The 24417-nt window shown below is 42.3% G+C and overlaps 1 protein-coding gene across 1 annotated transcript in view; it reads right to left on the reverse strand.

Moving 5' to 3' along the window:
- Positions 1-24107, reverse strand: part of KANK1 (KN motif and ankyrin repeat domains 1) — a 105406-nt gene extending 81299 nt beyond the window's left edge. The window contains exons 1-2 of the mRNA XM_027796646.2: positions 24021-24107; positions 15516-15649 (exon numbers count right to left, since the gene is read on the reverse strand). The gene's annotated coding sequence lies outside the window, so the exon portion shown is untranslated. The remainder of the gene's footprint in view (positions 1-15515; positions 15650-24020) is intronic.
- Between the last annotated feature and the right edge of the window lie 310 nt (positions 24108-24417).

Raw genomic sequence — 24417 nt, forward strand, 5'->3', positions numbered from 1 at the left:
TTTTTTTTTTTTTTTTTTTAAATCAATACTTAGCATTTCCAAGCTATTTGGAACGACATTTCAAAGGAGGCACAAGCTCTGCATCCTATGTCCATGGACACATGCCAGAACTTATCCAGAATTGTTAACTTAATTTCAAAGGGATGGAAATATTTTACTAGCTCTCCATCAGGTTATGCAAGAGTGCCCACAGACAAAACTTGTTTGTGGGGGTGTTGTTCTACAAATAGAGCATTTTGCTAAGGAATGCCTAGCATAAACTACACATTTCTTGAGAGAAGCCTGGCAAATCTAGGGATTATCACCAACTAGGAAATAAAAGTCATTTTCACCCACACAGCTTGTTGTTCTGAAAATTTGTTCTTCTCAGAGAGGAAAATCTGCTCACCTTTCTAATTAGCGTGATATATTTATATACACAGCATGTTATGAAAAACAGTGTTTCCAAAGGAGGCCATCCTGTTGAACAGAGAGTGAGAGAACATCCTTCAGGGCATAGGCATGCAGATTTACACAGATACTACCTGATAGCTTAGTCCTAAAGCAGCCTGGCTCTTGAGAAAAACAGAGGGTGCCTGCTGCCAAACTGCTGCAGCTGCTCACCCTCCCGACTGTTACAGAGACTCCTGGGAACCTCTGAAGGTTGCTTTGTGTGTTCTTGGCTTTTCTTCCCCACTTTAAGTTGTATATCTTGATTACTCCATGCAGCACCTTGTTCTCTGTTGAGCTACCTGCTGCACCCATCAGGTTTTTTGGCAAAGGAAGGGAAGGAGGAAAACTAAGCCTCTGGAGTGGTTTTCTGCCCAGAATATTCCAACATTTAGAGAGCAATGCCTTTAACATATTTCTTAAAAGACTATTTGCGCAGGTTTACCAAGGAGCAAAGGATACTTCCTACATTGCATCACCTTTCATCCACTGAAACCCTGCGGCCCCATAGCAAGCGCCCTCTGGGTTAGGGAGGTGCTGCTGCCCACTGACCGATGGCGGCTGCCACACACAGCCCTCCCTGGAGACCTGTCCCAAGCCCTTTGGGGACGTAGGGCTGCTCATTTCCCACAGAAGTTTCTCCAGAGGCTCAGCTGCCTGCTGTTCCAGTCTGCAGGCAGAGGGGCACCAGGCAGCAGACCCTAAGGCACAGTGTGAGATTTGCACCCCAGTATCAGTTGTGTTCTTGTCACAAATTACACGGGCAAATACTGGAACCCAGGTAACTGCAATTACTGTATAAACCTATGAAACAACTTTACTCACCTTTCTGCCCAGCTTGCCCTTTGTGGTTTCTGCACTAGGGGACAGCAAGAGACTGATTAATGAGTCACATCCAAATCCTCAGACCAATTATCTCATATATGATATTGAAGCCAATGCAGAATGATTTGTACAGATTTAGCACTGTGCAATATTAATTCTTTTTTTTTTTTTTAGAACAATCCAATGCAGACAAGATTAAGAACAATTCTATTTCCACATGGGTCAAAACTCTGGTAGTCCTGCAGAGCATCTGACAGATAATAAATCAGTTCATGTACGGTATCTTTCATGGGGGCTGTACTTCTTTTATTCAGCCAGCACATTTTAAGACCACCTGACTGGGGACACTCCACCCTGTAAAAACAGACACAGCTGGGCCGTGGGGGAAACACTAGGGCGACAGAAAGTAGGGTATGTGGAACACCTCTGGTATAACACCACATTAAGAGGATGCTGCTGAGCACAATGGCATAGCCAATGCCCCACTGCAGCCACAGCAGGCCAGGTGGCCAGTGAAGGGACCACTAACTGCTACACTTATAAAGACACAGTACTTAACAGAAAGTACTGCACAGTAATAAAATCCACACTTCCTCTTGCTGTGTTTCCAGATTTGCTCTGCAGGAAAGCACACAAGGGGACTCAGGGGCTATGCAGCATGCAAAGCATCTACCAGTGAATGGCTATTGTGCTTGTTCAAGGCATGCCTTTGTCCAGAGCTCTGAAGGCACCAGGAACTAGGAGAGGTATTGAAGCAGCATGACAGCACCAGCTCTGCTACAGAGCAAGTGTGCCAGAGAGGGCTTTGTGTAATCCTGAGGATGGGATCCAGCCCCCTTGGGTGCTCCTGGGGTGAGGGCAAGTACCACAGCATAGCTCTGACTTCCTTCTAGTTCCATGCTGTAAGCCTCAGTGATCCATAAATGAATGCCAAAGTCCACCCGCTCCCCTCTTCCACCTAGCAAGATGACTTTTGGCAGGGTTGATATGGATGACTTGGAAGCCCTGGACACCACCCCACTACATATCACCGCTTTTAACACTTGTGTGAACACATGAAGCGAACCATGCTTCGGTAACCTTACAGCCAAGTTTCAAAACTTGTGACTATTTTAGAAGTTGTGCTTTTATGCATAAATACCGGGAGACAGACCGACAGAATTCATCAAGAAGCTGATATACACACACACAGCGACAGTGCTTGGATGCAACTTTTAACCTTCTTATTATTCAAAACTTGGACACACAAATATATGCAAAGCCTAATATAAAAATTAGGTACAAGGAGATTTTTCTGATATCTGTCATTGCTATAAACTAAAATCTGAAACAGCACTGCCAAGATATTCTCTTTATTAAGGACAAAGTATGCAGTAAACACAGAAGAAACTATGAGTTTCAACTCGCCCAGGCGTCACCAAAATTGTTCTTCCTGTTTAGACAGTGTAGACAAATTTTCCCATGATCACTGTGTGCCTAAGGTCTTCTGTTTCCTTCATACAGTATATGTTACAAGCTTGTCACCAAATGCAAAGTTTTATGAAAACACTCTCAAGCATGGAGTCTAATACTGTTGGGATTAACACCAAATTCTCCTAACAAAAGAACATCCCACCAGTGGAACAGTTATCAATTACTAAGCTGCAGTGACTGAAGCTGTACAGCAAACTCTTATTTTATTTCCATGCATCCCATGTGGAGAGTATCAAGTACGGACAGAGCACACACACTGCCTTTCAGAAATTAAGCTATTTTGGCAGTGCTACATAGAACGTGCTTGTGTATGTACCGCCACAGAAGACACATGAGCAATCATGTATACCGGATCTGTTAGAAAATTTGTATGTTTGCTGACTAACAACACCAGTTAAGTTTATTGGCATACTATCTCTTGGTAAGGCACTGAAACCCACAATACATAACACTGTTCTTGCAGTTTGTCTCTGCTTTATCACCAATACACACGGTTCTCAGGATCTCAGTTTCTCTAAAAAACGTATCTCCTCCCTTAGAGAAACACAAGCCAGCAGCCCTCCTTCCCTTCCCAAGGGCATTTGATACAAATGTCTGAACAGGAAAAAAAACCCCCTTCGTTCCTCTGAGCCTTCCTTCAAGAAGTGTGGCCTGTGCACAACCATGTCAGTTGCCATCCCCACCCCCGGGACAAAGCAGGGAAATAGAGGAGACTGCAAGCAGTCCCCTTGCAGATGGCCAGCAGCAGTCCTCTAACCATGAGTCCTGCGACACACCTCAGCCGGTCTCACCACCAGCTGCTGCAAGGAGAGGTCTTCCCAGCCCCACCACTCTGCCCCGATCCAGCCGCTCCCCGGATGCCTCACTGTAAGCTGATCAGGCAGATGAGCAGCTAGAAAACATTGGGGTTTTCCCCTGTAGTGATAGTTTTATTCCTGTTTAGTCCCATGGACCCAGCTCACATGCAGACACGCTGGTGTGCTGGTACACAGGGAAGTCATGAAGCTGCACTCTCTGGGGAGGGTTTAATCAAAATCAAATCCAAGAGGCACAAACAACGTGCCTTTCTTCACCAGCCAGATCTTCTACCCACACTTCCTTGTGCCTGCTCCCAAGATGACAGCAAGGAACCAACAGGAAACTTGTGCCCTTCCTCCCTCCACTGTCCCCAAAAAAAGTTTGTTTGTCCTGCTTGCAAAGCACGGTCAAGGCAAGTCAGTGCTTCCAAGGCTTCTCCTTGGGCTACCACAGATACCCAATCTGCAGAGATCATCTGTGATGCGCAGGAATAAAGCCTGTGGCTGTGCCATATTGCTGCAGCCTCAGGAAGCAGGGGACCATCATTACACACATCCTTTATCTTATTCCCCTCTCCACAAATCTTCAGAGCAGCACCTGTGGCAGTGTTGTGGAAGGCAGTTTCAGCAGTGTTTTAGATGCTGTCCTCCATGCAAAGCAAAGTCTACCTAATTATCATGGACAAAGCATATAACTGTGCATGCGGTAATTATCACGTATTTGAATTGTAATAATTCTCCAGGATTAACTGCCCAAGGAACAGAACGGGACAGATTAGTCCGCTCAATGGTTGCTCTAGCATGTCTGCACAAAGGCATGAGTATCACCTGCTGCTTTGAACAGCCTTCATTTCTGTACCAAGTTTTAAAGTAAAGAGCAAACAAGAACAGCTTGAATTTTGCAGCAACCTCCCTCCACTTAGGAGTCATAACCCACATTAGTGCTTTTGTTATTTTTTCAGTTTCTTATGAAAAGGCCATTTTTCATAATGAAACTGCATAATAATTCTCCAGTGTCTTTTAACAGACAGTAAGGCAATCCCCAATCATCTTATCTCACTTGTAGAGCCTGCAACAGAGAACACATTACAAACAACAGAAGCAAGCAGATAGGGCAGTATTTGCAGAGCTGTTCAGGATACCAAAAGCTGCCAGCTTTTGAGAAAGTCTGAATTTACGGCCTCTTGATCTGTTCGGACTGCATGACAGGACACAAACACAGCTAAAGCCTCTGAAAGTGAGCCTGCATGTATTCTAAAATGTATATACCATAACCAAGAGCCACCTAATGGAGGCTGCCTGCTACATGCGCCCCAAATCTTCGCCTCCAAATCATCTTGTCTTCTTCATACAGCAGACATAGGATAAGCGTCTGGTCCCATACAGCTGTCACAGGGTTCGTGACTTTGGGAACTGTGACCTCAGAACCTCCTGAGTTCCACAACAGTTTACCACTTTACAAGAATAGACTCACACAGATTAAGAGGAAAAAGCATACCAATAGTTTACTGGCAAAAAGTTGATTTTCTTCCTGAACATGCACATTTTTATATGCACAGTGTTAAGAGTCAAGAACAACATAGTCCCTTGTTTCCCAAGAGAAGAGGTAAAGCACTCAGACTTAGGGCATATTAATAGCTATTAGCATCACAGACAGAAATGGTTCTAAAATGGTTCTAAAAAAACCTCTACAGAGATCCTAACTTTTCCTGATGACATAGGACAGAAGAAGGTCACAAGGGCCCAAGATTAACAGTAGTCAAATGAAAACAACTTGTATTGGTTACAACAAATGAACAAAAGAATGACCCCATAATCTTGGACACGCCTGAAGGTCTTCTCACTAAGAGACTGTTTACGGACTGAAGCATGAACAACTACTGCCTCCTAAAATGGAACTGAGTAATTTTACAATTCACTCTCCATTGCCTAAGAATTAAACTGACTTTTGCAACTGCACAACTGAAACCCAGCATGCAGCATTTCCCCGAATTCCTCAGTGTGAAGAACAAAACAGCAAATGTCAAAACAGAAAACAATTAAGATAAATTACCATTGCCATGTAGTTCTGTTCCTTACCCAGGTTCTCCCACTGAGTCTTACTCGATTGATTGATTTCATTAATACAGTAGAAATCTTTCTTTTGTCAGGTTAGTTTTCTGCTGAGCAGCACACTGAATTAGTGCTTTCACTGAATTGTGGCTTTCCAAACCATGCATTTCTCCTGCCCTTCTCACCTCTCCAGGGCACAACTGTTCAGCCTTGACCCAGACTAGGAAATTTCTCCAGCTGAAGAACCACCTGCTGAAGAACAGCCTGCTGTATACAGAATTCTCATACATGCCTGCTTTCTCTTCCCACCCCCCCAAGAAGAATTTTTGCTTGTACGTCCCTTTTCCCATGAGCACCCCGCACCCCCAGCCTGCACCTTCCAAACCCACAGTGCAATAAAAACACGTGTTTCCTGTGCCAAAATCCTGTACTCCGGACCAGAAATACCTACTCTGTCTAAAACCACAACCCTAAACATATGCTAAATATTTACAGGGAAAAAAACATGGCCATTCTAGTTTTCAAATCCAGTGCTAAAGAAAGATATATGTTTTAGAATCTCTGTAACTAGGGGGTTGTCAGTAAGGCAGGATATACAATTGTCAGGCCTTACTAGTAAGTTCAAGAACATGAAACTGCCTTACAAGAATCGTGAACACTGGCCATCTGCTAAGGTACTGCCACCCAAGGTCGCTCACCCCCCTACCCACTGTAAAGCTCATAACCAAGGCTGACCCCCCAGACCAGTGCTCCCCTGTCTGTGCAGCGCAGATGACTAAAGGCGCTCAGTAAACACTCAGCACCAAGATATGGGGGGACAACGCCACACAGACCAACGCAGGAAAAATTCTACTAAATGCTAATACCAGGTGATGTGATTGCTTGAAATCTGCATCTGTTGCTTCCCTGCACCTGTTCTGTGGTACAGCGTACTAAGAGCTACGGGGTACTAATACAGCTCTGCATGACAGCTCCTTTAACCTGTTTGTTAATCCACTTCATGGCCACCACTTCTCACTGCTCTACAGGGAACACTGGCAAAATATGCTTCAGCAACATCAGTGTGATAAAATACAATTAGTGAATCAGAAGGCCTTTCCAAATCACCCAGTGGAGAAAATACAAGGAAGACATTATAGAAAACACAGAGAAAACAGGGAAAAGTTATGGAATGCAGAAAAATCTTTTACTCTCCCCCCCTTTCCTTTTTAAACCTAAATTCTCTCGTGAGAATGCAGGAGCCATCTGCAACAAAACAACAAATAAAATTTACTGCAAAGTTCTGGTGTCCTCAGTGAAGTTTTTTGCTTTTCCAAAGTTATGCTTTCTCTAGTATGACCATTTTTTTTTTTAAGAGGTTTACAAAGAGAAAAACAGCTGTAGGCTATACAAATTAACTGAATATCAACACATTCCTTACCCTAAACTATTTTTAACCACATCATGACTACAAAGAAACTCATAACTTACATTTGGGATTTACCAACCAGTGACAAACTGAAGAGTTTTCATAACTTTAAACACTTTTTTCCAGTTCCTCCCTGGCCTGATCAGAGACAGCTGTACCCTGTCTGAAGACATACTTTCCTCACTGCTAGTAACTCACACTAAAGACAAGGTAATTTCTATTTCACTATACTTTTTCTTTTTTCCAAATGTATGGTGAACTGTATACCTTCTCAGCAAAAAATAAATCTGTTCTCCTGCTTTGTCTGAGAATTATTCCACAGAGTAAGGGGCAGGGGAAAACTCCATTAAATTAACCATTACCAGAAATGTAGGGGGAAATGGGGAAGTTACCCACTAGGCACAGAGTGATACTGCACCACTGAGAACTACTTCTGACTTTTTTTTTCCAAAAAAATAATTGCTAGAATGGGAGATTAATGGACTATGACCTATTTCATGTTTATTTGAATTAAAATGCTACATATTTTTTTAACTTTCGGATCCTTAATCTCTTTATTCTCAGTCTCTTTACAAGCTACTTGCTGCTGAGATATTCAGTGCGTTCAATCTATTTCAAGTCCTGTAAGGAAAAAAAGAGAAAACTATCCCCAAGCTTCCCAGAAGACTGGTTTTCCACTATGGTCCATATACCTTCACAAGCCTTAAACACTATCAAAAAGGTTTTCACAAGTGGAACAGTATTGTAGCTTGCTCTCTTCTCTGAAGTCCTGTTGCCACCTACACATTCTTTCTTCACACCTGTCTTCTCTTTTTACAGACTCTTACGTTGCCTTAGGAGTAATGAATGTACAGGCAGGACCACATCCAATGTGAAGGGTGCATGCATTTGGACAGGAAGGTTCGGGGTGCAGAGCCCTCTGGTTAACAACTGCTGTCGTCAGCTCACATCTGACTTTCATGAATTATCTGTCCCATCACTCGGAGAGCCTTCTCAGAAGTGCCCTACCCAAGAATAGAAGATTTTGTAGTACTATATTAGGCAACCCTTAATCACCTACACAAGAGGCATGCAAGTCAACCTCTGAAGCACTTTACAGCTAAAATAATGCTTACAATATTCCTTTTAAAGTCTGGGCTGGAGAGCTTCTATTGCTCAATGTATCAGCAATCTCAAAATTAAAAAACAACTGCCCATCTAAAGCACATGCACAAATCTTTACAAAATGAAGATTTAAATTAGTTTACAAGTTTAAAAAAATGCTGGGCAGGCAGGTTGATGCTGGGGTAGCATGAGTTAAGCAGACACTCTTCTTCTGAGGGGCAAACCCAATAAAGAAGAGGTGCTCGAGGCTGCAGAGTGAGCCAGCAGAAGGTGACTTTTTCCTCTCTCACCTTCTTTAGACCACAGTACATTGTCAATTTTTCCTTTCACACCCCAAGGACTGATAGCTACATTCAGCTATAACAACTCCTAAATACCTGTTGCCTAGATCTGTCTTACACGCTTGCTTGTGACATTGTTATCATCTGTACCTTCACACCGACCTTTGGGAAGCAACACCACGGAACTTTCCCTTGCATCCTTCTTTATCTGAGAAGAGATATATCGGCAATGATGTTATCTACTGAGGCAGCTGCGATCCCTCATCAGTTTCCACTATGTGGAAGCAAGGCAGCAAAAGATGTCAAAACACTTGAGGCCAAAGCAAAGAAAGCAGAGAAACCTGGAACAAAACTTGATTTCACTCCAAAGGCTCCATCTCAGGGTGGTAACTCCTTGGAAGTTGTACTTATCTCAAAACTATTGGGGAGTTAAATTCTTTGAGTATAAGACACTTCAAGCCCGATCACTCATGCCGTGCCCTTAAGATGGAGTTCTCCAGCCTATTCTGTATTTTTTAACCGTACCTGTCAGCATTGCCTTTCCTATAGGCATACTATAGAAAGCGTTCAGGGATACAATTTATCTAGCACAAAATAAATAAAACAATACAAACAAAACAATAGAAACAAAATTCTGCATTTTTATAGCACAGTATTCCAGCAGCACTGAAATATCCTGGTTTAAAGTAGAGGAGAAAGGGTAAGGAACCTTCAACAGCTTAGGATCATGCCGGATCTAAACCTTACTCCATTTTCCATTTCAAAGCAAACTTTAGCACTAAAAAACAGATCATGTTTCAGTACTTAAAGCTTGCAGGGAGGCAACACAACTGCTTATCCAATTATTTGTAATTAGTCGGAGGTGCAATCCCTTTCCCAAACAACATAGCTCAGTTTTTACCGACCCAGCAATTTTTCTGCCATTCCTAACCATGTTTGTTTATACTACGTACAGCTTAGCCATGTTTGCATTGATGCATGCTGGAAAAATCTGTGCAGCCATCCCTGAGCACCTCATTAAAAGCGGCATGGAAGAGAGGAGGAAAGGGGGAAGAGGAGGAGAACAGAAAAGCATCCTAAGGCTATATGTGCTATACATGGCAGCCACAACATGCCTTGGCACACCACATTTCATGGAAACTGTAGGAGTGTTGTCAGCCAAAATGGTTGTTGGGAGAAGAAGGGTTAAAAAGCGATCTGAACTCTGCAAAAAAGAAAGGACTCACCAACTTCTTTGTAGAAAGATAATCAATAGAGGCCTCTAGAAGGACAAGACATGATTAGTTATCATGGCTACAGACATTAGGCAAGGACATAGCTCTACTTAAAGCAAGTTTTGCAGAAAATTCATTACTTTTACAGCTGAAAGTTAGTTTGAGCTAGCTATCTAGTGAATCCATTAGATGATCTCACCAAGAATCTGTTTCTGCCACTGTGGACAGAACAACCCCTCAGAGCAGATAACAGCATTGTTATCATGGTAATTTGCTAAAATTACTTCATCAAAAATAGTGTGTAACTCATTATCCTCCCCATCTCTTACAAATCAGTAGAGCACAACAAAAAGAGGAAAAAACATTTTGTCCATGATGATGTCCCTGTGATGCACAGGCTGAGTGTGTCCTGCAACCTAGCTGGCAGAACTGGTGATGGTACTGCAGACAGGCTGAACTATGTTCAGCTACATAGCAATAAGCGCTAATCCCACCCAAAGCTTTGCGTGGCTGTGTGGCAAGAGGCCGCAGATTTCAGCAGTGAGGTAATCAGAGCACAAGGCACCTGTGTTATTACCAAGACAGGTTTTGCAGCACTGATCAAACCTGGAAGAGGCTGCTGAAGTCTGTCCCACCCAAACAAGTTTACCCATCTTTTTGTACTAAGAAAAGGGACAACAGAGAGAACAGTTTTCTTTCCCTTACAACAGGGCATGCTGCAACTTGACAGAGACAAAGAACTTGGCATTACACCTGGATAGGGATGGATGCAATCACACATGTATTGTCCTCCTACCCTACTTCCAAAAAAAGAGACTATTTTGGGCAGTACCTTTCAAAAATAATCGAAGGATGTCCCCCACACACATACCTTAATTCCTATACTGCAAGAAAAAAATTAACATCATATTTTGACACAGTTGAAAAGGAACTGGAAATACCACCTTAAAAGTAATGGAAGGTTGTTAAGTAACTTTTGTTCACAAGCCAAGCCTCAGTGCTCCCCTACCACTTTGCATTTATACTGACTGCTAGGAAATGTCTCCCCATGTTTTCCCTTGGGAAAAATTATTATTTTTTTTTTTAATCAACTACTTTCAGGTCCTTTTACATCATTCTATTCCTGCAACACCTGCACTGACTGTACGGGATAATTTTGTTCCATTTCTTTTCCTCATATTTTAAAGCCATACTTATAAGGGATATGAAAGATTTTGCTGTAGCTGTCCCTGTGTTTTGAGTATGGCCTGCAGAGATCAGTCATGCGAAGCTGACCTCTTACCACCTCATCCATCCCACTCTAAAGACCTCCTCCACAATTGCTTTCCCAAGGGTAAATAATTTGGGATGGTAGCAATCAACACTTGCACAGTAATTTTTTAAGCTAGGCAACTTTCTGAAAGTCACTTGACCTTTCTAGACTAAAGCATATTTTGTTAGTATGACAAAATTAAGATACATCAAATTGCATTAAAACTTCTGTGTTTGTCAGACTAGTTCCGATTAACTTCCAGGGGTGTAAATTAAGAGGTCAGAGTAACTTCATCCATGAACTGCCTGTGGAGAGTGTGCAGATGCAGAGGAAAATCCATCCCACTGTACTTTGTGATGTTCCTGTATCATACAGTTACTCATCACAGCAGCCACTAACAATGACAGTGAAAGATGCTCTTTTAAACACTAGGAACAAGGAATTTTCAAAATTGTATTTCACTACTGAAATACACTTGTTCCAGAAAAAAAACCCTCACACTCATATTCCAAAACAGTATGAACAGAAGGCTGTAACAAAGCCAGAATTGTAGTAATACTGCTGAAGTCTGTCCTTCTGCATGAAAACACACACAGCCGCGCACTTGCTCCAAAAACAAGACCGCAGGCATATCAATGCCCAATTGTTTGTATTTTCTGTAAGATCAAATCAAAGGCACCTTCTTCAACCAGCAGAGAATTTTTAGTTGCCCGTATTATGTCTGAACTGCATAAACATTTAAACTACTGGAAAATTGGCCACTTTGATCAGTCAAGTGAATTATCTCAGTTTCATGGGAAACCTCCTGTTCCCCTTCCACAACAGGTTTCTATGCATTGAGCAAGCTACAAAATTCATGATCTTGAACATCAAAATAGTCTTCTTCAAGATGTTAAAGCTTTCATTTAAATCCTCACAGCCCCAAGACGCCTTTAAGATAAATGACTTTGTAATAGCAGTGAAGAAATTAGAGATTTACAAAGTCAGTAAGAATTCATAATTTTCACATTTTAATCATTCGTAGCCACCATATTTGATTTACCCCACAATTTTTATCAGAAAATTAAAAACTTTGGAGAATGAGTTATTCTCAATGTAAATCTCCAGCAAGCCTCTATCAATCATGTTAGCCCTTTCCCCATTAGTTTTTCCTGCCTCCTGATTGAAACTACACAACCAGTTTAATTACTTCATTACTTAATGACTTCTTACCTTAAAAGGCTGTAAATACATGGAAAGCTAAGCTAACACACAGTAATTCTCCATGGAACAGAGGAAACCATTATGAACATCAGTATAGCTCATGAAGATCAACTATACTTATAATTTTCCACTATCCTAACGCTTTTACAAAGGGAAAAAAGGCCTAGAACACTTCTACCAAAGGATATGTATGCACACACATAAGAGGGAAATAAACAGTTCCATGCTCAAGTACACCATTTGCTTACCACAAATTGTATATTCCTTCTACCATATTAGAATAACAGCCTGTGGGAAGCTACCATTACAGCAATTACAACTTAAAAAACTTCCAGTGTTGGACATTTGTTGGGAAGAACAAGCCTTTAATAGTTTTGCTGGCAAATCTGGAGGTTTATTTATTTATTTCCAGTGTTTTGAGCAGCTCATTGTAACTTTGTTCAACTACAAGGAAAGAACTGTTTAGTTGACAGCACAGTTTTATATGCAAATTATATTGTCTATATTATAGACTCTACTCACTGTAAGTGTCAACGGGGAAAAAAAAAAAACACATGACAGATTTAAGACTATTGAGATTTTTTCATAAACTTTGAAGGAACACTGAAATTACAAAGCATGCCTAACTCACTGTAAAGCATTTTCTCTAAGCATGTGCCAAATCATGTATATTAAAGGATTGTTTTTTCTAAATGTTCCATTTTCCATTTCTAAGTATTTGTGACAATTAAAAAAGTCCTGTCTTCTGCATACAGTCAAACTTACTGTTTGCTTAGCTCTCCCAGAAATGAAGCTTGCTTCTACTCTGTGGAAACACTTCCATTAGATTTAGTAGCACTGGAGAAAAAGCAAGTGCTCACCTCCACACAAATCAAAATTCAGGAGAAAATTCAGAGTTCAAAATGAAGAAATATTTTACTGCCAATAGGGGGAAAAAAAAAAAGTCTTAACAAATCAGCCAGCTGTTGCATTAACAGCATCAAATAAAGAAATTGTAGGGCTTATTCTACTCTATCAATAATGCATGGCTGCGCACAGACAATTTATAGCTGTTTTCCATCACTGGGTATTGTGTAGTACTAAATTAAGTCTACAAAATTCAAGGACAGTCCACCCACACAGCTACTGTAAGCCAGCCAGGCCACTTTGAATAAACATTTTAAAGGCATAAAGTGAGTTTTATTAGCATGCTGAGCCACAGTTCCTAGTGGACAAAGCACCTCCTTTGAAAAAGTAAAAGTACATTTAGCAGGAGGAGAGATGAGTTAGTCTTGTGCCTTACATGTAGAGAAACAGCAAAAAGGAAAAAAAAAATACAGATACATGCAACAACTCAACTCTCTGAATTTATTAAGATTAAAACACAAACCAAGAGAATCTATTTTTTTCATCCTGCCTGCAGACAGTCACCACTCCACAAGCAGGAGCCCAGGGTTGATCTGAAACATGCTGGTGTGAGGTCTACACTGAAGTGCGGGCAGGCTTCCTGGCCAGGGCAGCGTGCCACAGGTGCGTGCAGCACCCTCTGCCCCCTCTCCAAACTGAGTTTGGCACCAGAGCCAAAAGGAGAGTCAGCAGAGTCTGGGTGCATGCATGCACACATGTGCCCGTGCCCCATTTAAATGTTAAGTTCAGAGCGTAATGAAGACAGACAGGAGATCTGCTCTTCCACACTTACCGAGTTTCACAGTTTGGAAAAACAGCTGGTGCCCCTATACCTTTTGGACAGATTCAGTAGCCCCCTACCTGTCCCCACAGCTGTCAGCAATTCAAGACCACACCTGTAAGCACTAGACTTACTCTACAGTCAAAAGCCAAACAAGCTGACCCCCACTGCTCGGTTTCACTCTGATTAAAGCAGCAAAAGCAGCGTGAGACAAGAATTAATTTGCAGCGAGCCATCCTAAATAGTTGGAAAGGCCAAGAGGCTAAACCTTAGCTCTTCAAGAGATGAGTTCAGTTTTAGGTGTGTCTTATCTCAACTGAACCCGCAGCACATTGCAGCGCATGTAAGGCGGACAGTCACAATCACCAAAAGTAAATAAAAATAGGAGTCAGCTGCCACTTCACACAGCAGTTGCTACCTGAGGGAATCCAGGAGTCAGTGGTGGAGCTTTTACACAGGGATTACCCATCTGAATTTACTATCATTTCAAGACCTCCCTTTGGTGTTAATCTTAACCTGATTTGTATCTGTGCACAGCAACATTCCTATATAGTCCTGTCCTGCTGGCATGCTTACACCCAGTCCGGGGTCACCAAAACAATTCTGTGATGAGAGAAAACTGTGCTGTGTGCTGGGCATTGCACAAACATATTCTCTGTTGGTCTAGTCTGTGGTGGGTCGACTGTGCTGCTGAGAAAAAGCAGCAGCAGCACTACAGTGCAATGGACAATCCAGCTATGAATCCAAAAGACAGGTAGAAAATATGGGTAATTAATGAATGAAAGATGGCAGCAGCAGCTCCAGTCTAAGCAGAACGGTCACTTTTATAGCTACAGTTGTGTTTAGCTTCTTACCCATATTTTTCCTGTTGAAGAATTTGTCTCACCCTGACATCCCATAGGGGCTGAAGGCTACATCTTTTTACTACTAAAAGTTTATTAATATATAGGTGAAGGACTAAGACATTCTAATGGAAAGGTATACAAGCACTTAAGAGTGTAGAATGGTGATTTGGGAAAAGAAACCAAGTAATTTCTTCATTGCATCGATTTCTACCTTACTGATGTAAATGAGTTTACTCGTAACTAGAAAATTATGATAGTTGGGTCCACTCTAAGACTGTCAGTATGGTTTTGTGCCACTTTTGGCTGGGATAGGGTTAATTTTCTTCATAGTAGCTGGTATGGGGCTACATTTTGGATTTGTGCTGGAAACAGTGTTGATAAACAGGGGGAGGTTTTCCCTACTGCTGAGCAGGGCCGACACAGAGCCAAGGGCTCTTCTGCCTCCCACCCACCAGCGAGTGGTCTGGGGGTACACGAGAACCTGGGAGGGGGCACAGCTGGGACAGCTGACCCCAGCTGGCCAAAGGGATGTGCCGTAACATAGAATGTCACACTCAGCATATAAAGCTGAGTGGAGAAGGAAGAGGGGGACACTCACAGTGATGCATCTGTCTTCCCAAGTAACCAAGTAACCCAAGTAACACGTGATGGAGCCCGACTTTCCTGGGGATGGCTGAGCACCTGCCTGCCAGTGGGAACTGGTGAATGAATTCCTTGTGTTGCTTTGCTGGTGTGCACGGCTTTTGCTTTAGCTATTAAGCTGTCTTTGTGTCAACCGACAGTTTTTCTCCCTTTTACCCTTCTGATGCTCTCCCCAACCCCACCAGGGGGAGCGAGCGAGCGGCTGCGCTGCTGGCTGGGGTAACCGCCACAGGTTGTCACAGAGCAGGAGGTGGGGCTGGGGCAGCCAGCGGGGCCACGTCTGTCCTCTTCCCTCCGCCCCCAGCAAAAGGAGTCACATCTTACCTTAAAACACTGTAACAGAACCGCTAGTCCTCTGCTTTACTTTAGGTCTTTTTAAAGATCAGAAATAACGCAGAGGATTCAGCTAGCTCAGTGCTTCAGCATTTGACAGCACATTCAGGAACCTGAGAGTCAGCCTACAAGAAGAGAAATGAAAAGCACCAATTAGTCACTGCACATGTTAGGCAATATATTACATGCTTAAAATGACTGATGCCTGATAGAGCCATGCTGCTAAACAATAATGAAGCTCCCAACAATCATAAATAAGAAAGGCTAAGTCATTTTTTGCTTCCAAGGTGAAATGCACAAACAGTATTTTGGTTACAGCACCCTGGAAAGAAAGCATGTATCTTGCAATAGCTACATCACCCTGCACTGCCTTCCCAATTTAAATCCTCCTTGTTCAAACAACTGTCCATGTGAATGCACAGGAACAAAGCTCCAGGCACGTCAGGATACACCAGCCATGCCAGTTACAGAAACACACCAGGAAGTGTTTAAGGAAAGGTAACCTGGTATAGTTTTAAACTGGGAAATGCAGCAGAAGCTCATGTGAGTTAAGTGGTAGCACTACATACATGGAGGTACTTTATGGAGCCCAGTAAAAGGAGAGACATCTACAGGCTGCTTTGTCTGCCGCGTTTCTCTGAGCAGGCTTTTTAAAAAATTCTCATCTTGCAAGGACTCATACATACTCAACCCTTCCTGAGTTAAGGCACTCCAGCTGCAGCCAAGTTCCTGCCTGCGCCACTACAGCACATAAGACAGCTCTTTCCCTTCACAGCAATTCAGCAAAGATGTTCTATCACTAGGGTTTAGACATTGCTCTTTTCGGTTCCAGCTCACTTGGCACATTTAATCCCCCAAAGGAGTGAACTTCCCAGACATAGACACCGTTCCTTGCACCAAGACGTACCGCCTCACAACACCTTACAGGTACAGCCCAAGCCAGCTGCACCCTGAGGCTGTGCTGACCTTTAATAGCTGCATGATTACCCTGCTGCAACATTTGACAGCTGTAGAGGGATGGGACAGCAGAACAATTTATCTATTTCTCATGTGGTTAGTCAAGAGGGTTTTGAAGATTATTTGCAGGGAAAAGACACTTCTTATCATCCAGGTTTTAACCGAGTACTTCCCTAAAGTCAGCCACTGTCCTAGTTTGCAAAACTACAGATGTGGGCTTAGTGGAGTACAAAGGAATCATACAAAGTAAGAATTAAAGAGTTTTTATTATAAATTAATAAAATTAGCACTGAAAGCATGTCACAGACCAATGTGCCTACGTACTTTTTTTTTTCTAATCCTATACTGCTTACAAATCAACTAAACCTTAAGAGTCTGGTTTAGTATCTTCATAAACTAAAGTAACAAGTAGCATTTGAAGGGAAACTGCAAGAGTCTGTCAGTGGGAAGAAGGGAGAGGGGATTTAGTGGGAGACCTTAGACTCTGGAAAGATAAACCATAAATGCAACATCTGTTACAAACCCAGAAATCCAAAAGCCCCAGGCTTAGGTGAGCTTTAAAAAAATCAGTGCTCTTTAGTTACCCCAAGGAAATGGGAGACAATTTCTTCCCTGCTCTGTCTCACACTTCCCCAAGACCTTTAGTTGTACTTTCAGCTATCTATGTAAAATATGAACTTGTTTACACTGCACATTAGCTATTCATGATACCCTAAAAATGCTTTTCTTACATGTCAATGGTAGTTCATTCCAAGATGATAACAAGTATCTCCATTTACATAATATTAAAATCTGTAATGCATTAGGAAACTTGAGATAATAGAAAACAAATTATATCCTTGGAGCTATATATTCAAAGATAATAGGAAGTAGTACAATCACTGTATTTCTGCACAAGCTTGTGGTCTGCACTCCTGTATAAAGCATTACAGCATTTTTCTGTAAATGTTCAGAGTATTTCAAGACTTCAGCCTTCATCTGCAAGATGTTCAGCCAATAGTTACATATCCTAGGTCACAGTTCAAGGGGACAAAATACCCTGACTTTCAGCTTCACACTACCATACCCAGCACGCCATGTCCCCATGGCATGGTGTCCAGATCATTCAGATATTTCTTACGCATTAATTTTGCTCCAGCCTATTTCACCTTTTGTATTGTCCCACAGCTAGCATAAACTCTGTAGCAGGTACTCTGTGTAATTCAGCTAAAAGTGTTTATGCCCACACCTGATCCAGATCAGTTTGAAAGCACAGTAACTGTGCAACACCAAAGGCCAGAACTAGGGCACGGCTTCAGCTCCAAGATGTACTAGTGACAGCTTTGTGGGAGTTGCTCCTTTTTGTCAAAAAGGACTGAAGTCAGAAATCCTTTGGGAGCTAAGATTTATCACATACCTTACTGTTTTCCATGCCAGATGGAAAGAATGCTTCAGCACTGCTTTTTACCCCAAACAAATCACAGCATACATGCGTACAAAGTCATCTGACTCCTACACATCCAAGACCAACCAAAACAAAAAACCATTACGTTGCACACCCTTTTTTTTCCCCTTAAGGAGAGAACAAACCACACCTAACAGGTATTAATAAAAACACCAAACATTAGAAAACATTCTGATACAATGGGGATGCAAAAAATATATGGTAACACTAAGCAAAACTTGAATCCGTATAAAAAGGATTTACCTATCTCATATAAAAAAAGAGTTCTTCTAATCTGCCTCACAAATGGCAACCTAAATTCATTCCCAGGCAGAAAACTGACTCTGTAATTAGTGTAACTGAGTGCTAAGTAGAAGCAAATAAAAGCAGAAATGAAAACAAACATGGTAAAACAGTTAAGCAGATACTGCATATACAAAGGGAGCACATTTGCTGATAAATTCATTTTTACAGGAAGCTTTGAGCTTGATAACATTTTACATTTAAACAAAGCCTGCTATGCAACAGATATTTCTTAAATTCCCAAAGACATGTTTTCAACAGTTTTTCATGGAAAGTTTATGTACTTCACAGCATACTCTAGTTTGACAAGCTCTCCACAGGTGGGTAACAGGTATTCCATCTTCTCTCGATTTCCATTTTAATATTCTTCAACAATTCCACCCACTCACTCCTCCAACACATGCACCTCCCTGCAGCAGCCAGATTCACTTATCTGAAGAGGAATTTATATTGGCCTGAAAAAAGCACCAGCCCCCTCAACTGCAAGGACATGCCTGGATAACTTACTGAGATACGCCTTAGATACTGCGTCAAACACTTCAAAGTCAAAGATGCCCCACACAGCACAGAAGGGTAGTTACATTCCTGCTGGGAAGGAGTCATTATTTTAAAATAAATTTTAATTTGAAGGCAATGTTTCCAGTGGTAAAGACTACTTCCTGCTGAATAAGTCCTATTTTTTTTTGCCAGAAAACCTTCAAGTAGTCAAAAGTGATATGCAATCTTGGTATACTTCACCGGCATAAATTCTGATAGTTGCTAAAGGAAACAACTAAGGGACTGTCTGCATGTCACAAACCACCATGCTAATTAACCCTGCCGAGACACTAATTAATCTGGGCAGGATGCCACAGTAACATGACTACTCTGCTGCCTCGGCAGTCTCCCCATCCCGAAGTATCATGCCGCTTGGTCGCTGCCCCCCTCCCCAAGCAGTCTCTTTCAGATGAAAGCAGCATCTTCCAGCAAAGATGAATCCCCCAGGGAAGCGTGTTTCCACTCAGAAGCTGTCCTACAGCTCCTTTTTCTTTAAGTCTGTGGCCTACAGCAGACAATACAGAGCTGTACACCGCACTAATTCCTAAAGAAAAGTAAAATAACTGGCTGGTATGACTGAGGATCATAGGCTCCTAGGAGGAGGAACATAGGGAGGGTGTATGTATGGACAGATTCCTCTCCATCAGGGAAGGTTCAGGACAGCATCTCAGAGGAACTATGTGTAATAATGGTGATTAGTTCACTAATCACCTGCAGCAATTCACCCCACATTTTAGTTTCTCAGCTGGTCTCAAAATAGAGCAAGAAGAGTCCCTGTAGGCTAGTGTAAATGTTTGCAAGTTAGTGGTTCTAAACAGCAGATAATGGTGTGGTTGTTAGCACATTAGAAAAAGTTAAATTGTTGCCAAAGCAACTTGCCTTTCAACATTCTGGTGATAAAGCAAGTCCTGGGCTAAAGCCAGAACACCTTATCTGCTGTACCTGATGCACACAGAGACCAGCTCTTCACGTACTGCAAATGGACTTTGAGCTTCTTGTGACTTGTTAACATACATGCCATAAGGAATAATGTATTCAGCAGTAGCTTGAAGCATTTGTCCCAACAGGAACTGTTTTTTTGAGCTGCTGGAGAGCAAGAGGGAATGGGAACATGTGACATACAGTACAACCTGCAGCAGAACATAGCCTCATAGCCTGCCCCACAGCACAGGATGGAAAGACACAGTAGGGTCATTCACTGTGGCTCAAACAAGCCAAAGCCAGGGAAAAGTGTTTTACTGCCAAGCAGAACAATTTCAGAGTCTGAACAGCCCCTGTCCAGTCCCCTCTTCCTCCTCCCAACCAGTCCACATCTAAGAATCAGGCATTTCCAAGACAATGCTGTTCATACGGCCTCTCACAAGAAACACAGACCTTCTGCAAAGCACATGCATTTATGCACGGGTCACTTTAGCAAGGGGACTCACATCGCTGGTGAACGGGATACACCAGAGCTCAGCTAGCACTTGGTGGGCAAGGCCAGCTTCTCACGTTTCGGTCTGTTAGCACAGGCAGAGGTTGTGGTGCAAGAAAGGGCAGCTTCACCTTGGTCCAGGGTTTGCACTAAGGGGTCAGAAACCAGTGACTGGTTTCAACAAGTAGGCCATTCCTTGCTGCAAAAGCACAGGCACAACTGTTTGCCTAGTATAAAGTGCGCTGCACTGAGGCAGGGAGAAACCACATCGAGTAAGCAGTGTCAAAACCTGCCTTTGAGCCTTTCATGCTCTCAGAGTGGACAAGTACTCAGGTAAGTCTGCCAGGTCCAGCACAGATGAATATAAATACCACTGTAAAAAGTATAACCATTCATTTATGAGCAATTAAATTGCATTTGTTAAGTAGGTGCTAAAGCAGCAGTTCTCAGACCCTAAGTGCATCAGCTCATGAAAAACTGAGAGGTGTCATAAAAGACACATTTGCCACTCAATCACTTTCAGACACAGTAGGACTTTCACAGGCATCTGGTGCACATATAAGTTTGAGACTGACTAATAAAGGGCTTTGTCCTTCAATACATTTTTTTTTGACCCAAAGGCTGAGAGTGAAATGTACATAATAAAAGTAACAATCTAGGTAAATGCTTCAGTCTCAAAAAACAAAAGTCAATTGCGACAAAACAGTACAACCCAGCAAGCCACACAAACAGATGTGCTGAGTCTTGACACCTTTAGCTGTCAAGTCAGGTGAGACTGACTTGCCATTCACTGTACCCTCAGAGGCCAGATACACCTCCCACTCCCTCCTCCAGTACCTTCCCTATACAAACTATGGAGTCCACCACAGGCTTTCTGAACAGAAATCTTTGCTTGGTAGGACAAACAGTGCCATAACACAATCACCACTGCAATGGAGGTCTTCAGCTGGCAGAGCAATCTGACCTTTAACTAGAAAGGGGCAAACTTCTGAACAAACAGCACAAATATCCACACTAACAACTAAGGCTGCTGCCATAGATGAAGTTTCACTGACAGTGCTAGAGCTAATCCAGTGCTTTCTTTTATTCCGTCTGCACAGAAATCACTGTGCATGTACTTCATCGCCCATACATAGGGACTTCATGTCCAGAGAGTAAGAGGTGGTAAAGTCACTATCATACCCAAGATTTGTTTCCAGGCATTTTTTTCCCCTTTTTCACGTGTCCCCTCCTGCAGGCGGATCTAACCCTTTGTTCCTGTCTACACGACCAAGCTACTAAAACCCAGCCCAGATTTAAAACCATAATGTATTTCCTAGGGCTCTAAGGCAAGATGGGCTTTGCCAGGCCAGTTTAGTTGAGATACTTGTTATTGGGCAAGGAATGGAGCAAGAAGGTGATGTCACAACTGAAGCAATGATGTGAAGTTACCTAAAAGTGGTTCAAGAAAAGGAAAACTGGGGAAACCCTCAGCTACAGAGCATCTTCACTTAACTCTTCTCAATACACCAGTTATAACCTGTACTACATCCTTTACGCAGTTATATCCTTTGCTTGTTCACATTACCATATTGTGAAACGCCTCTGACAAGCAACAACACATGATAAATCTGTGTTTGCCTCCTTAAGGACGGCAGAGATTAGGAAAGGGCATGAAGGTCATTCATTTGTCTTGCAATGAAAAGGAACCGGACGGTGGAGAATGAAGCTGAAAGGGACCATAAAGCACTATCTTGCTTGCCTGATTCCTAGGTCAGATGACCTCTCACCTGCCTGTGGGACACAGGCTGCTCCTGATGCCACCTGCTTATTCTTCTGGTCCTATCTGAGCTGCAAGAGCAGAAGAAGGGAGGGAAAGGGGCCTGCCAGCTTTTAAGAGGCAGAAGATGCTTCACTAAGGAATCTTAACCTTCAACATTAAGTTAAAGATACAGAGATGATCACCATTATCTCCAGAAACAGCAGCTCAGAAACCAGTAACCTTGATGGACCTCAAAAATTCTTAATTGCTAGATTTCAAGTGACAAAAGCAAACCTCTAAAAACATTGCTGTTTCTTCATGCTGTTTTCCTTTCCTCATAGGAAAGCTTGGACTTCCCATCTGTGTGTTGCCTAGCTGCCTTTGGGATTTTCAAACTCATCTTGCCACCATCTTCTTAGTGATATTCCAGATCTTATATTTCTAAGGGATGTGATTTTTGGAAGGGCTACAGTAGACCAGCCTTTAGCACTGTTTGGGAATGACCCTCAATGCCCATCACACACTCGTGTAACAGCTCTGAGAAATTTCTGATATTGAACCAAGATGAAGATAAGCCTCTGCCATATTTTCAGCTTAAAGCTTTGAAAACCCAATGAATTTATGACCCCAGGCTACACAGTGCAATTAAGTGGTATGCTCCTTGCTACAGCAGGTTACAATGAGAGGGATCCTCAAAAGTGTAAACAGTCATATATCACTGAGGAGCACTGCCACGGCAATGCTGTCTCCCCTGTGCAAAAGGAAAAAAAAGAAAGGAAATATGAGAGCTGTCTCATTGGACGTTCCGAGTCAATGACCTGAACAAGAAAAGCTACAAATAAAGATATTCTGAATAACCACTCTATGTCCTTACACCTTCAAGAGCACCCCATGTCCTAGACACAATGATTCATTTTGGACAAGGGGTGGTAGACAAAAATGAGCATTTCCAGGCATTCAGTGACAAGGAAGGTTAAGCAAACAAGCATGTGGCCTCCAATGGAAAGGACAGATTATTCTCCAGAGTCACACCACTAGCTCTTAAGAGAAAGCTTTCCTCAATTACCTTTCAAGCCCTATCACTCCAAGACATTTGTCTGTGCCCCTCAGAAACAGAGTAGGACAGTAGCTGGTCCTAGCATAAGCAAGAAAGACCAGCAATGGGAGGACAAGTGTGAGACGTGATGGTGGTCAGGATGTTCTTCTCTGTTGAAAGTGTTACCATGGCTAGCATATTCAGCAGCAGCACAGATTAGAAACTCCACAAAAGAAGGCATGCACAAATGGCAATATTCTGTCCCTTCTGCCAAAAAATATACAGGGAGACTGCCATTACAGCAATAGTATTCTGTCTCTCTCTATATGTGTGCATACAGAAAACATGCACACACACAGAGAGACACTAAACACTAGATTTTCAGGCTCCAGTTCACGGACTTTAAGGTTGTAACCTAACAATCTAATCTTTCAAACTAGACTAGGAGAAAACAAACATGTGAACTGTGTTCTTTTCAACACGTTTCCCTCAAACAGCCAAACGAATAATACAAAATTGCAAAAATCCCCCCTACCCACACAATACATAAAATGTGAAGGTCACAGCTCAAAGCAAGCTTAAACGATTCCGCCTGAGAAGTTGCAGGCACTCCTTTGCAAGCACAGCCAGCAGAAGGCAGGGGAGGGAGAGGACAGAGGGGAAAAGCAGATGAAAAAGCCGGTGCAAGCTTTGCAACGCTGCTTTATCATATCAGTGTGAAGTGTCAGCATGCTTGTGGGTACTAGGGTTCACCGCAATTGAAAAATCGGCGACTTAACCATCATCCCACCACAGCTTCTGCCCAGCAGACTTTGATTGTGCAGGACTATCTGGGTTACTGCAGCAGTTTCCAAACAGTTTGTCCACCAGAAAATGATACCAGTAGAAAGATTTCATACACACACACAAACACTCTGTAATAATACTTCTGACATTCAAAAATAAATCATTACTTAAAGCCACATTTAAGTAGTCCATTGGACTGTAACACCGAAACCTGCTCAGTGACCCAAACTAGACCAGATTTCACTTACTTAATGAAAAAGAAAGAAAGAAAGAAAAAAAGAAAAAAAGACTAAACTTACAGAGCTGTTAGTCCACGGTTTCTCTCTAGCACACCGGTTTGTCATTGAACTGCAGTGCCTGAAACAGTAACTTGACCTCTCTGGGAAGGTGGGCAGTATTACACAAGCTGAAACATTAGAAACATGCATAATTATGCTGGGTATTTGCCACACATTCTTTCATCCATGAACCAATATTAATAGAAAACTCACGCTGACACTCCAGGCTTAGATTATGTCCAAACCATCAATTAAAATGATTTTTCATGAGGCCCTGACAGAATAAATTTTTTTTAGGGCAGGACAAATTTTCTTTGGATTTAAGCTGTGCATATGTTACAAAGACACAATGACAGTGCTGCCAGCTCAAAGTCAAGACAACAGTGGGCTGTACCAGGGATTTTCAGCTTTCTTCCCC

This window comes from Falco peregrinus, chromosome Z, assembly GCF_023634155.1.
Source record: "Falco peregrinus isolate bFalPer1 chromosome Z, bFalPer1.pri, whole genome shotgun sequence".
Taxonomy (NCBI): domain Eukaryota; kingdom Metazoa; phylum Chordata; class Aves; order Falconiformes; family Falconidae; genus Falco; species Falco peregrinus.